This window comes from Protopterus annectens, chromosome 1.part1 (assembly GCF_019279795.1).
Source record: "Protopterus annectens isolate FY-2018-M chromosome 1.part1, PAN1.0, whole genome shotgun sequence".
Taxonomy (NCBI): Eukaryota; Metazoa; Chordata; order Ceratodontiformes; family Protopteridae; genus Protopterus; species Protopterus annectens.
The window spans coordinates 7,908,187-7,921,517 of NC_056726.1; positions in this window are offsets into that span (position 1 = coordinate 7,908,187).

The following is a 13,331-nucleotide window of genomic DNA, read 5'->3' on the forward strand; positions in this document are numbered from 1 at the left end:
ATCTGTTATTAAAACATTCCAGTTTTTCTTAATAATTCCTGTGATATTCTTGTTATCATTGGTGTATCTAATGGTAACAGCCAAATGGCCTGACTGGGGAATAGTGAACTTCCCCAAACCTCTATCTTTACACCATGTCTTCCGATTGTTATAAACTTTACTGCCTTTTGTGATGTCAAAATGATTACATATCACACTTCCCCTTATGCCATTTATGACCTCTTCTGTATATCCTCTGTCTAGAAAAAGTTCATCTAAGAGTTTAAGTTGTGATAATCTATCTATAGGATCTTTACAAATATTACTAATCCTAAGATATTGACTCTTAACAATATTGGGAAAAATGAAACGGGGATGCATGCTACCAAAATGTAGTGAAGCATTCCTCCAACAGGTTTTTCTGTATAGTGAGGTAGACAACCCACCCATCTCATTCTTACTAATGGTTACATCTAGAAAGTGTATTTCATGTAGAGAAGTTTCCATTGTAAACTTTAAAAAAGTTGTGGTAGTTCCTAGATAGGATATAAATTCCTGTAGGAGGCTCATATCAGCATCCCAAATGATTAAAATATCATCTACAAAACGTCGGTATAACCGGACATGCTGGGAAAAGGCCGTGTTGAAAACAAAACCCTCCTCCCAATGGTACATTACCAAATTGGCATAGGAATTGGCACATGGGGTGCCCATGGTGACACCCCATGCTTGCCAATAAAGCATGTCCTGAAACATGAAAACATTGTTACTGAGAACTATATCCATCAGGGTACATATCAAAATCTGTTTATCATTAGTGTACCTCTCCATGGCATGTAACAGTTCCCTTAAAGCCTCCAACCCATATTCATTCGGGATGGCAGTAAACAGATTTTTTACATCCAGAGTCACTAATATAGAGGAGGAAAAAGATTCATGTTGTGTCTTCAGCACATCGAGGTCATTCAATAACTGGCAAGTATCTTTGAGAATGGTGGGTAAACTTCTGACTAAAGGACCTAAGTTACTCTCCAAATAACAAGATGTATTCTCCGTAAGCCATCCTTGTCCAGATACTATGGGTCATAGGGGCGGAGGATACACCCCTTTGTGTATCTTAGGAAGGCCTTTGATGTAAGGAATTACAGGATGTTCTACATGGAAATAGCCAAAAAGCTCATAGGATATTTGCCTGCACATGAGGAGATCATATAGTTCATCACATATCCCTTAATGATTCTATCAACATCCTCTTTTCTAATCTTAACATAAGTGTCATTGTCATTTAATAGCTCTAGCATCAAAAGGATGTAGTGGTGTGTATCCAATAACACCACCCCCCCACCTTTATCAGCTGGTCTTATCGTTAAACTAGCATCCTGAATAAAATTATTTAGCGAACATTTCTCTTGTGTATTCAAATTAAAGAAAAGACATTTCTTAGTTTTGTCAGAAAAGTAATTATAGAAATCTCTCTCACATGCCCATATGAAACAATCAACACTTGCAGGCATGTTAGGAGTAAAAGTACTTCTGCGCTTAAAAGCAAAATCACATGAATTATCAATTATTACCTCATTACTAAACAACAGTTTTAGAGAAATTAACCTCCCAAACATACATATATCAGTCAAAAGCTCCGTAATGTCACTTCCTTGAGATGATATGAAAGAAAGTCCTCTGTTTAACAAACCTAAGTCTGATTCACTTAGTTTATGACTTGATAGATTAAAAACCAAGCCATTCAGTTCTTGTTTTTCCGCCTTACCTCGACAATCTCTCCTGAAAATTTCCTTTTCCGTCGGCCCCGGCTGGTAGAGCATGTCTGTGAAGCCCCTCGGTACTTCATTGGAAGTGGTAAAAAATGATCTAGGGCACCATTCGTCGTCTTCGGTCTAGCTCCATTTTTATTAAGTGTATCCTGATTTAGTAGAGCTTGCTGGTTTGGTGGTGGCGTGTTCCCATGCTGAGTAGTTGCTTTGGTGCCACTCCCACTCGATGACATGTAAAAAAGTGACATACTCTAATTTGTGCTATACAACAGTGGCAAATGCTGTTCATAAATTTATATCTTCTTTCATATAAGACAGGCAGACAGCAGGGCATTATTATTCAAAACTATTGCACCTGGGTAATTTGTCCTACACTCTCGCTGAGGTTTAAAAGTTTAAAAGCATGTATAGTAGTTCTGCTAATTCATCTGTGACTGACAGTTGCCACTTCAAAGGAGCTAAGGTAGATAAAGATGCTCACAGTACTTGATATCATACTCAAATTTCTACAGTTATATGGATAAAAGTGACACTTCGATGACCAAAATGAGAAGATTCACTAGTTTTTTAATAGTAGTAGTACAATCTAACTCATTTCTTTTCCATACTTAACTATTTAGGAGATTGGTTTATTATTTCATTTATGGTTATGTGGGCCTGATAGTGCTTTACTGCATTCAACAAGACAAGACCATCATATGAAAAACTCTGGGTGGTGACTAAATGGAAACTGCAAAAAAATTGTTGCTTCTTCTTCTATATCATGCTGGGTAAAACATACTCCATTCTAAAACAATGCAAAGTATGAACAAGAAAGGGTGGGTGTGACTCATACCTCCCAACTATGCCAAATTACTCATTTTTTACAGAGTTATGGGGTTCAAATGAAGGGGTGCCATGATTCCCGAGTGGCACCCTTTCATTTCCACTTTTTTTCTTTTGTTTTTTAATTTTCACGTTGTTAGAGCTGACATCATCACATGTGCGATGACATCAGCCCTGTCAGGGCTACCAGCCTGTTGGAATTGAGCTCAAGCATTTCCGGCTGGCCTGGCTGCTCAAATATGAGCGGGAATGGACTAACTCTGTGGCGGAATGAAGACTATTTCAAATGCAAGCAGAAACGGCAATGTCTCTGCAGAGGAATGAAGATTAACTTAAGACTCCAAGTAAGGAAACTAACTCTGCAGCGGAATGAAGTACAGAAATACTAACTCACTGAGAAGGTGTGTGTAAGGAAACATTAACTTACTGAGAAGGTGTGTATGTGTCTGTGTGTGTAAATGCCCCCATTTAATACACCTGGTGGCTAGAGGTACTCAGACACAAACACTGTACCTTGGGTACAGAGTAAAAAGAACCTAAAGTCCCTAGCCACCACCACTTGTGAGCTTTGCCCAGGTTTTTTGTACTAAGAGGTTGAGAGCTGTGGTGAGAAGTGAGAAATTAGTTCACTAAATGATAGACATTAAGTTTCAGTCTTCCTATTTTTCATGAAGCTGTTGATTTGTTATAGTAGTATGTTGCTCTGACTGTAGTGCATAGGGTCCTGGGTTCATAATTTGCTAGTAAAATGCATGGTGGTAACACATTTTATTCTAGCAACTTTACAAAATTATATAAGCAATGTTTAAAATGTGTCCCTGGTAAGTCCCTAGCCACCACCACTTGTGAGCTTTGTCCAGGTTTTTTGTGCTAAGAGTTGAGAGCTATAGTGAGAAGTGAGAACTGAATTTGTATTCCCCCCATTATTGGCTTTGTTTGTCCAGGTTTTTTGTGCTAAGAGGTTGAGAGCTATGGTGAGAAGCGAGGACTGAATTTGTATTCCCCCATAACTGGCTTTGTCCAGGTTTTTTGTGCTAAGAGGTTGAAAGCTATGGTGAGAAGTGAGAAATTAATTCACTAAATGATAGCCATTGTTTCAGTCTTCCTATTTTTCAGGAAGCTTCTGATTTGGCATAGTAGTATATTGCTCTGACTGTAGTGTATGGGATCCTGGGTTCAAGTTTGCCAGTGAAATACATGGTGGTAATACAACATTTTATTCTAGCAGCTTTGCAAAATTATATAAGCAATGTTTAAAATGTGTCCCTGGTTTTTGACCTTTTGTTCTCCCCAAAAAAATTAAATTGAAAATAAGTGCGCGAAGCTGCGCAAGATGCCTATGGCTTACACTATTGTCATTCTATTTATAGTGTGGGTGTGGAAGTAGACTTTTATGATGGAAATGTTCTGAATTAGGCAATTTTGTCATTATTGGTTCATGCATTTTGTTTCACTGCCTACAGTACAGCCTATTGGAAAAATGTTCAAACAATAAATTTAAAATAATCTCTGCCTAACAAGTGTGTTGTATTATATAAGGAACATAATTTAATAAAGTCAGGAAGGTGTATCAATGAAAAGAACACATGGATGCTTCTTGTTTTGTGTGCAAGGGGCCAATGATTTGAAAACAGCCCAAAGGTAATCTTTATCCACCACTGGCCAGATGCATTTTCTTTGGATGTGGTGTGGGTTTCAATGCTGTTTCAATGAATGTGAGTTTCAAGGGCAGAGAAGTTTTAATGCCAAGTCTGTTTTCATTGTGAGACAGTATTGCTTTGTTTAGCAGATGTCTATTAGTATTTGTGCATTGTTGTGCTGTAAAATATAAAAACAAAATCCAAATAATCATTGTAGAAGTAAAGCAGCATGCACACATTAGTGTTTATGGTAAATGGGGCGAAATAGCCAGGTAATGCGACATTGGAATGGCTGCAGGGGGGCTCTGGTACCATATTTTGGTTGTCTGTTCTTCAGTTTGCGTTTGAAAGTTGGTATCCCACAATTCCATTGGAGTGGATGGGGTTACGTAATTATGTATACAAATTAGATGTTAATCAGCATACAGATTTGTACCTATTTTTCATGGGCCTTGTCCAGATTTTTGATGTTTCTAGGTTGAGAGGTATGTGACTTTATGATCTATAGGAATAAAAATGAAATGAAATTAAATTAAATTAAATTAAATTAAATTAATTGAATTAAAGGGTTCTGGGCACTAGTCTACATCTAGGAGATACTTAAAGAAAAATATCTGTTGGAGAATGTTTTCTGCACTGTAAGATGTAATTGTCCTTTTAAGTCAAACTCATACTTCATAATAAACTCCCAAAGATGCTTACTGCAACATCACAAGAAATCTCACAAGGATCAGTTTATTCTCTGGAAGAGGCATTTACGATACAGGTCTGATTTTCTCAATGCATAGTATGAAGCATTCAGACATTGACAAGACCTATATGTCTAAGTTCAGCTTGAATTTTTTTTTCTCAGTCTACTGGGTTGCTCAGTCAGTGTCACATCATTGTATCATTTAGATATACCACACACTGGTATATCATAATTTGCAATATGCTCTTGCCCCAGTTGAAGTATTTCTTTAACATGTTATTTTCTTAGATAGATAAACTGTAAGTTTCATGTATGGTTTAAGAGGAAAACTTAAATGTGTGTCCTGTAGTATTGGAGGTATTCATTTCTGGCATCTTGTGGTTTAACTACCCAGCCTGAACCTGAAATTGGTCAGTATTGATCAGTACACTTCCCTGGTAATCAAATATAAATAAATAAATGTTTTGGCAGTTTTCCAGTAATTATTTTCTTAACTTTGTTCATCTGCATTATATACAGTTTTTCAGACTTCACTTTATTGGATTATTTAGGTAAGTGAATAAGTGAGATTTTGGAAATGACAGCTTGAAACTTAAGTTATATTTTACAATTGTACTAACAATGTAGAAAGTATTTCTTCCTTACAAAAACAGTTGAATTTCACAGTATTTGACACTATCTCAAAGTTAAGAGGTTGTTATTGTTTTCTAGTTTTCTACACTCCAGAATGATATGAAATGGAGCTCTCATGCTGCATGGTTTTGTTCTGAAGTCAATGCTTTTGAGTACCTGATGTCATTTTAGAGGGACAGTGAGAAAACCTTATAATGAGAAGATCATTTCCTGTGGTTCTTCTCTCTCTCGTCAGCTTACAACAGTACTTGACTGACAACGTTTTGACTGTCAGCATCAGTTTGTCAATCTGTATTTGTCATTACTTTGCTTCCTTTGATTTTCGCTAGTGGCCATCTCTGATACATTTTAAGGAATGTTGAATGACAGGATTAAAAATTTAGCTGAGTTAATTGCTCTTTTCAGAATTGCAACTGTAGTTCATGTTCAAGTGTAAGAAATCTGACCCCTTTGATTAAAGGTATTACTTAGTGGTATGCGGGCTGGGCAGGTTTGTGTTGCATTTACAGTTTTTATTGCAATTTGTAGAATTAGAGTCTTTGATGTTAATCTTCCCTCACCCAACTCACTGAGTCATCTTAACCAAACACTGCAGTATCCGGTGAAAAAATACTGTAACAAAGAACCAGAAAAAACATCCACTTTTACAGTAAAGAAAGTGTTAAAAAATGCAAACTCAAATACAACAGGAAATGAGAGAGTAATATAAACATTTGTTTTACTTTGTGGCACTGGTAATTTGATTTAATGGAAAGACAAGTCATTTGTCATCATCATCATCATCTTCTTTCGGCTGTTCCCGTTAGGGGTCACTACAGCAGATCACCTGTTTCCATTTCTTCCTGTCCTCTGCATCTTGCTTTGTCACAACAACCACCTGCATATCCTCTCTCACCACATCCATAAACCTTATCTTAGGCCTTCCTCTTTTCCTATTACCTGGTAGCTTCATCCTTAGCATCTTTTTCACAATATACTCAGCATCCCTCCTCAGCACATGTCCAAACCAATGTAATCTTGCCTCTCTGGCTTTGTCTCCAAACCTTCCAACCTGGGCTGACTCTCTAATATACTTATTCCTAATCCTGTCCACCCTCGTCACACCCAGTGCAAGTCTTAAAATCTTTAACTCTGCCACATCCAGCTCTAACTCCTGCCTTTTTGTCAGTGCCACTGTCTCCAACCCATATAACATAACTGGACTCATTACCCTCTTGCAGACCTTCCCTTTCACTGTTACTCGTCTGTCACAAATCACTCCTGACACTCTTCTCCACCCACTCCATCCTGCCTTTACTCTCTTCTTCATCTCTCTTCCACACTCACCATTACTCTGAACTATTGATCCCAAGTATTTAAACTCATCCACCTTCGCCACCTCTACTCCTTGCATCCTCACCATTCCTCTATCTTTCCTCTCATTCACACACATATAGTCTGTCTTAGTCCTGCTGACCTTCATTCCTCTTCTCCCTAGAGCATATCCCCATCTCTCCAGGGTCTCCTCCACCTGTTCCCTACTCTCACTACAGATCACAATGTCATCTGCAAACATCGTAGTCCACAGGGACTCCTGTCTGATATCATCTGTCAACCTGTCCATCACCATTGCAAATAAGAAAGGGCTCAGAGCTGATCCTTGATGTAATCCCACCTCCACGTTAAATGCATCTGTCACTCTCACCGCAGTCCTCACCGCTGTCACACTACCCTTGTACATATCCTGTATCACTCTTACATACTTCTCTGACACTTCCAACTTCCTCATACAATACCACAACTCCTCTCTAGGGACCCTGTCATATACTTTCTCTAAGTCTACAAAAACACAATGCAACTCCTTCTGACCTTCTCTGTACTTCTCCATCAACACTCTCAGAGCAAACATCGCATCTGTAGTGCTCTTTCCCAGCATGAAACCATACTGCTGATCACTAAGCCACTAGGAATGCACAAGCCAGTGCATTTCTTTGTGCCGGTCCCAAGCTCGGATAAATGGGGAGGGTTGCGTCAGGAAGGGCATCCGGCATAAAACTTTGCCAAATCATTCATGTGGAAAGACAAGTCATTTGTAATAAGAAAAAAAAACTTATTGTGTGAGTGGAGTTTTCTTGTTCATTTGAAAATGAAAGCCAAGCTTGAAAGCCTTGCTTTTGTTCAGACTAAATGTAGCTACAGGCATATCTGTTTATCTGAGGTATGATGCTGGCAATCTGTGAATGATAAGGCTCATTTAAATGCCAGTGTTTAACAGACATTCGTTTATTAATGGCTCTGTTTTTCAAACATGTTCCAAATTCTATTTGCTGCACCTTAACTGCAATTTCATATTCTAATGAAAATATATGTTTTAATCAACTATTCTAACTTTATTTCACTTGACTGATAAACTGAAAAATAACATTTACAAATACATTTTCTGTAACACTTCTTGATGTTAACATACTCATGGGTATAGACAGGCATACTCCATATGATCAGTGGTGTAAATTTGTGCAGTGGAATGTACTTGATTTTAAACAAAAAAGTCATAGTATGGCTTATGGTTATGTATTTTAAGAAACAAACTTATTATTTTAGAATGACTGGCTTAGTAGAAGTATTGAAAACATATGCAGTTCAGAAACATCACTGTCTAGGGTAAGTTGAGGTGGGAGAACAAAGACTACATTATGGAAGCAGGCATGCAAGCTTACATAGATGTCAAAAATCCAGTATATGTCCCTGATCGTACGTCCCACTCAAACTGACCTTTTCCTCGGGATGCTTAGACTGGGCTAATATCAACTCTGAAAAATTAACCCCTACACTCTTCCTTTTTTTTCACATCCTGAACATTAGGAAGGTTTAAAATAATGCTGGTACCATGGCATGTGATTTTGGGGCACTGCTTCCATGTAGCAGACACCCAGAATCTCTCCCTTAACATTTCCTGCAGTGGACATCCAACAACCATTTCAAAGTACCTCAGATGTTTACAATCAGCAAATGCTTCTGTTGCAATCTAAGATGAACTTTGGAAATTTGACATGTACCTAAAATAGTATCAAAACTTTGTACATGGTACAAGAAGCTACCATTTTGACAGCACTTAACCCTTCTTCTCGGTATATAATTACTTGTATTACCTGTGTTACTCAATGATGCTGGGAGTAATCTGTATGATTTGTTCTCTATAGGATAATAGGAAGTTACTAGGCTATTGGCTCCTGAGGGCATTATAAGCCTAGCCAAGAGTTTAGCCCATGTTTAGACAAGTCAGCATCCAAAGCCCTTGTCCAGCAAGGACACAGGTGGAATCCCAGGGGTGTACTTTCTGTTTCCCATCCAGTTATCCCAGGTTGCACTTAAAAAGGAATAATGAGGTACTCTGCTTGACGTGGAGAGGGAGTCTATTCCACAGATGCAGGAGTCTCTGGGACACAAATCTGTACCGCCAACAAGTTCTATTGATATCACAGACCAGGTTGAGGTCACACGTATGGGTTACTCAAGTGGAGCTTGACTTGTGGATATGCAGCAGTCCCACCAAGGTGGGGTCTGAGACTGCTTTATATGCCAGACAGAGGTCACCTCTGAGGAGTCTGTATGAAACTGAATAGAGGGACAGGGCTTTTAGCCTATCTGTGTAGGGTAGATGTTTGAGGCCCTGGATTCTCCTGGTGAGGAACCTCTGTGGTCTCTCCAGCTGCTGCATGTGCTTTGCAAGGTACATGCCAAAGGGGGCATTGTACTCAATAACTGGCCTTATAAGGGAAGAATACAGGGATGTTATGACCTCTTTGTCCCTGGATGAGATACCCTTACTTATGAGATGGGCCATGTAGAAAGCTTTCCGTACAATGGAAGCAACATGGTGGTCAAAAGTTAGGTTGCTATCAACCTGGGTGCCCAAATCCCTCACTACTGATTGTGTACTTAGGACGTTTTATTTTATTTATTTATTTATTTAATTTTACATTTGTTGATCGGGCTAGTCCAACTGGATACATGTCCATTTTCAGTAGAGGCCCGGGGAGAAAAGCTCCACTAACAGTTACTAGACATATCGAATTCTCTTCACAAAAACAAAGCTCTGCATTAACGTTCTGAATTTATTTATTTTGTTACGTTGTTATTAATGTGATAATATGTGGGGACATCAATCTTCCTAAAGGGGATGATGCATTTTTTGGCATTCAGCTTGAGGCGATGTTTCTGGCACCAGTCATCTGTTTGGGTGAGACCCTCTTGGACAACGTCCACATCACTTGGGGAATCGATGACTGTGCCCAGCTTGCAGTTATCTGCAAACTTGGTCAGCCATAGCCCACTGGTTTTGGCCTGCACCTCAGAGAAGTATATCCTGAATAACAAAAGCCCCAGGACCGATCCCTAGGGTACACCACTTGTTACAGGTCTACTGCTTGAGGTGGCTTCCCCTATTGTGATTAGGTGGGTTCTATCAGTGAGCCAGTTTGCTACCCATCTGGTAACATATGGATTAATACCTAGTTGAGAGAGTTTATCTATTATGCCCAAATGGTTAATAGTGTAGAAGGCTTTGGCTAAGTCAAGGTAGGTGATGTGCACCGTTTTCCCCTTGCCCATGGCTTTGGTTACTGTCCCAAAGAAGTCAACCAGATTTAACAGACATGACCTCCCCTTGACAAAGCCAAACTGTGTTGAATCGAGTGTTTGGAGGTTGCCAATGTCCATGTTAATGAGGTCCATGGTAATCTGTTCCATGATTTTGCAGATCAGGCTAGTTAGGCTGATGGGTCTATAATTTCCCAGATTGGTGGATGCTCCACCTTTGTGTAAAAGGTTGACAGTGGCTGTCCTCCACTCAGCTGGGACAAAGCCAGTATTCAGGCTTTGGTTGAATAGGGTGCCTAATGGTGCTGCAAGTTCATGCCTAATTCATGTAGGATGCAGCCTGGGATGTTATTGGGTCACATGGAGGCTGTATTTTTTTCTAGTTTTACACTACAGTTTTTCAGTTTTCTTCTTCTGAGTACATTTACTTGTGCTACAAGGTTGTATTGTGGGGTGCAGCCATTATTCAATTTATCTTGTATGAATTTGTCATACTTTCAGGTCATAAATGTTTGATTTCTTCAAAAAAAGTCTCATTGTTTGTTATTCAGTCAGCATTTTAGATAAGAATTTGTCTTATCAGTTAATGTTTAAAATTTATCTAAATCAATTTAATTAGCAAATGTTGCTTTTTTAACAAATATTGTGTTTTCTGGTGCATCAGAGCTGTTTCATTACTTGTCAAATGGCATATTTCTCTTTAAACAAATATACCTTTGTTGTGCTCAAAGGGCTTATCTATGCCAGGAATTCACAGAGATATGCTGTATACCAGTTCAAGGCTTGCACTACATTGTGTGATGCATTATGTTGTAGGCAACGTGCACAAGCCGTCAGGCATGGCATGTTGATGACAAGCAGGGGAACCTAACTCTGGGTACATCACTCATGCACTTCACTGAAATATAACAATTTATAGACTTATATGGTACCTAGCCTAATCTGAATATATACCATACAAGCTGCTACATACCTGTGGCTTAGGCAGACATGCTGCCATTTTAAACACCAAACTGCATATCAGAAAATGGGAGTAGCATTAGCAGCAAGCACTGATACAGCAACCTGGAGGAACGTGCTGGCAGGTAAGTAGCATATAGGGGACACAGACCTGAGATTGCACACAGTACTCTGTAATACTCTGGTAAAATGCATTTCTTGGCTATATTACTCCTTGCTCTGGAACAGACTGTAGGTACATAGATAATCTGTACTATGGGTATGAAATTTTTACCTGCAAATAGCCTCTACATAGCATATGTTGCTGTAGATCTATGCTGCAGGAAGGCAGCCCACTTTGAAGAATAAATATCTCTGTGCCTATATATCCTAAACAGGTGTGCAGTATACGTATGCTTTGGGGGCATCTGTAGTGGACCTCTGTATGTAACCCCAACATCTTAGTCTATTAGTTTGTTGTACATGTGACCCACTAGGTGACCCCTTACCCATACTGCCTGTGAAGCCTACCTTTCTCCTGTGTACCCCTGTTGGCCTCTGTCTAATAGCCACCCCAACTGTACACATACGCATGTCCATCTCTTTCATTGATCTGGGGTGTCATTTCAGTATCTATGTCCATATCATACATATCACTGGTACCTACTCTACCCTTATACCTATCCAAACCTGTAATGTTGAGTATATCATTAGTAACCCGCTGTTTCTAAATGGTAACCCATTTTCCCAGCAGTCACAGGCTACAACTATGTCTCTTGTTTCAATAGGTATCATCATGCTCTCAAGATGGACTGGATGGCAGAGGCTGAATAACTTCAGTTGAGCTAAAAATTATATCCTGTTATAGGTAATTAGAACCCATGAGTTCCACCTTTTGGGTTGAAGCAGCTGGTGGTAAATGATACAATGTTGGTGCTGAGTTTGCTCATGATATCACTCATCATGTTGTACTTCTGCCAGGTGAGAGGTAGCAACATTTATAGACAATATGTGCATCTGCGTGATCACTACTGCTGTGCCTACTGTCTTTGTTTCAGGTCCTGGATTTTTTGTTCTTATAATGATATGCATCTATCTGTGTGCCTGCTGACACTAAACAGGTAAATATCAACTTGCTTTCAGGACCACTCATTTACATGTCATTATACACTTATTAAACTGTGCACCTTCATTTGCATGCTATTGAAGGGTCATTTGCACACAATTATTTCTGTGTTGTTTTTCTTGCTGCTCAATGGTGTTAGTCCGTACTGCAAATCCCAAAAAGCCTCAATGTGTTTTCTTACCCAGCAACAGCAGCATGCTGCATGCTATGCAAGTTGTCTATGAAAACTGGCCCTAGTCAACAAATCAATGCATCCATCCATTATAATTCCATCTTCTTCATGGGCTTTCATCCATTATAGGGTTGAAATGACCATATCCTATCCTAGTAAGCAATGAAAGTCTTATTTAAAATTCTAGTCCACACAACTGATCTGCAAAGTAGTGTCTAGAATGTAGTTGCTCTAATCCAGCAAAATTAACTTGTTGTTCCACATTGCCCTTAGCACAAGGTGCATGCAAACATAGACTGGGAGCATTACTCTAGCTCCAACACCCTAGCCCAAAGGTTCCTAGAATTTATAAACTCAAATGCTATGGAACAACTTGTTACCACTCCCACAAGAGGGGGAAACATACTGGACCTGATCATCACCAACATGGGGACTCTATGCTCCAGACCAGAAGTGTATCCCTCACTGGTAAGATCAGACCATAAACTAATCTCACTGGATATTCACATCCTGACTCCACCCCCTGCCCTGAAAACCACAGTGAAAAACTTCTCTAAAGCAAATTTCACACTCCTCAAAACCGAGGTGGAATCCTTCAAAGCCCCCGGGCCTGTAGAAAATACGGCCCAGACTGCAGAATCCTTTATAAATGCATTCTATGAACACCTTCAGGAATGCATGGATCATGCAATCCCAAATAAAACCAAGACCCAATCCTCCAAAGGCAGACGTCCTGTCTGGTGGACCCCAGCCATAAACAAACTATACAATAGAAGAAAGAAGCTACTACATGAAGAGCAAAATCCCAAAAAGGGAAGGCATCTCTGATCAGTATTAGCAAAAAACTACGGGCACTCATAAAATCATCTAAGGCCAGCTTTGAGAGAAAAATTGCACAGGACACTAAGGATAATCACAAGGCTTTATTTAGTTATGTTAGGAACCTGGGTGGGAATTCCCAGATATGCTCAGAATT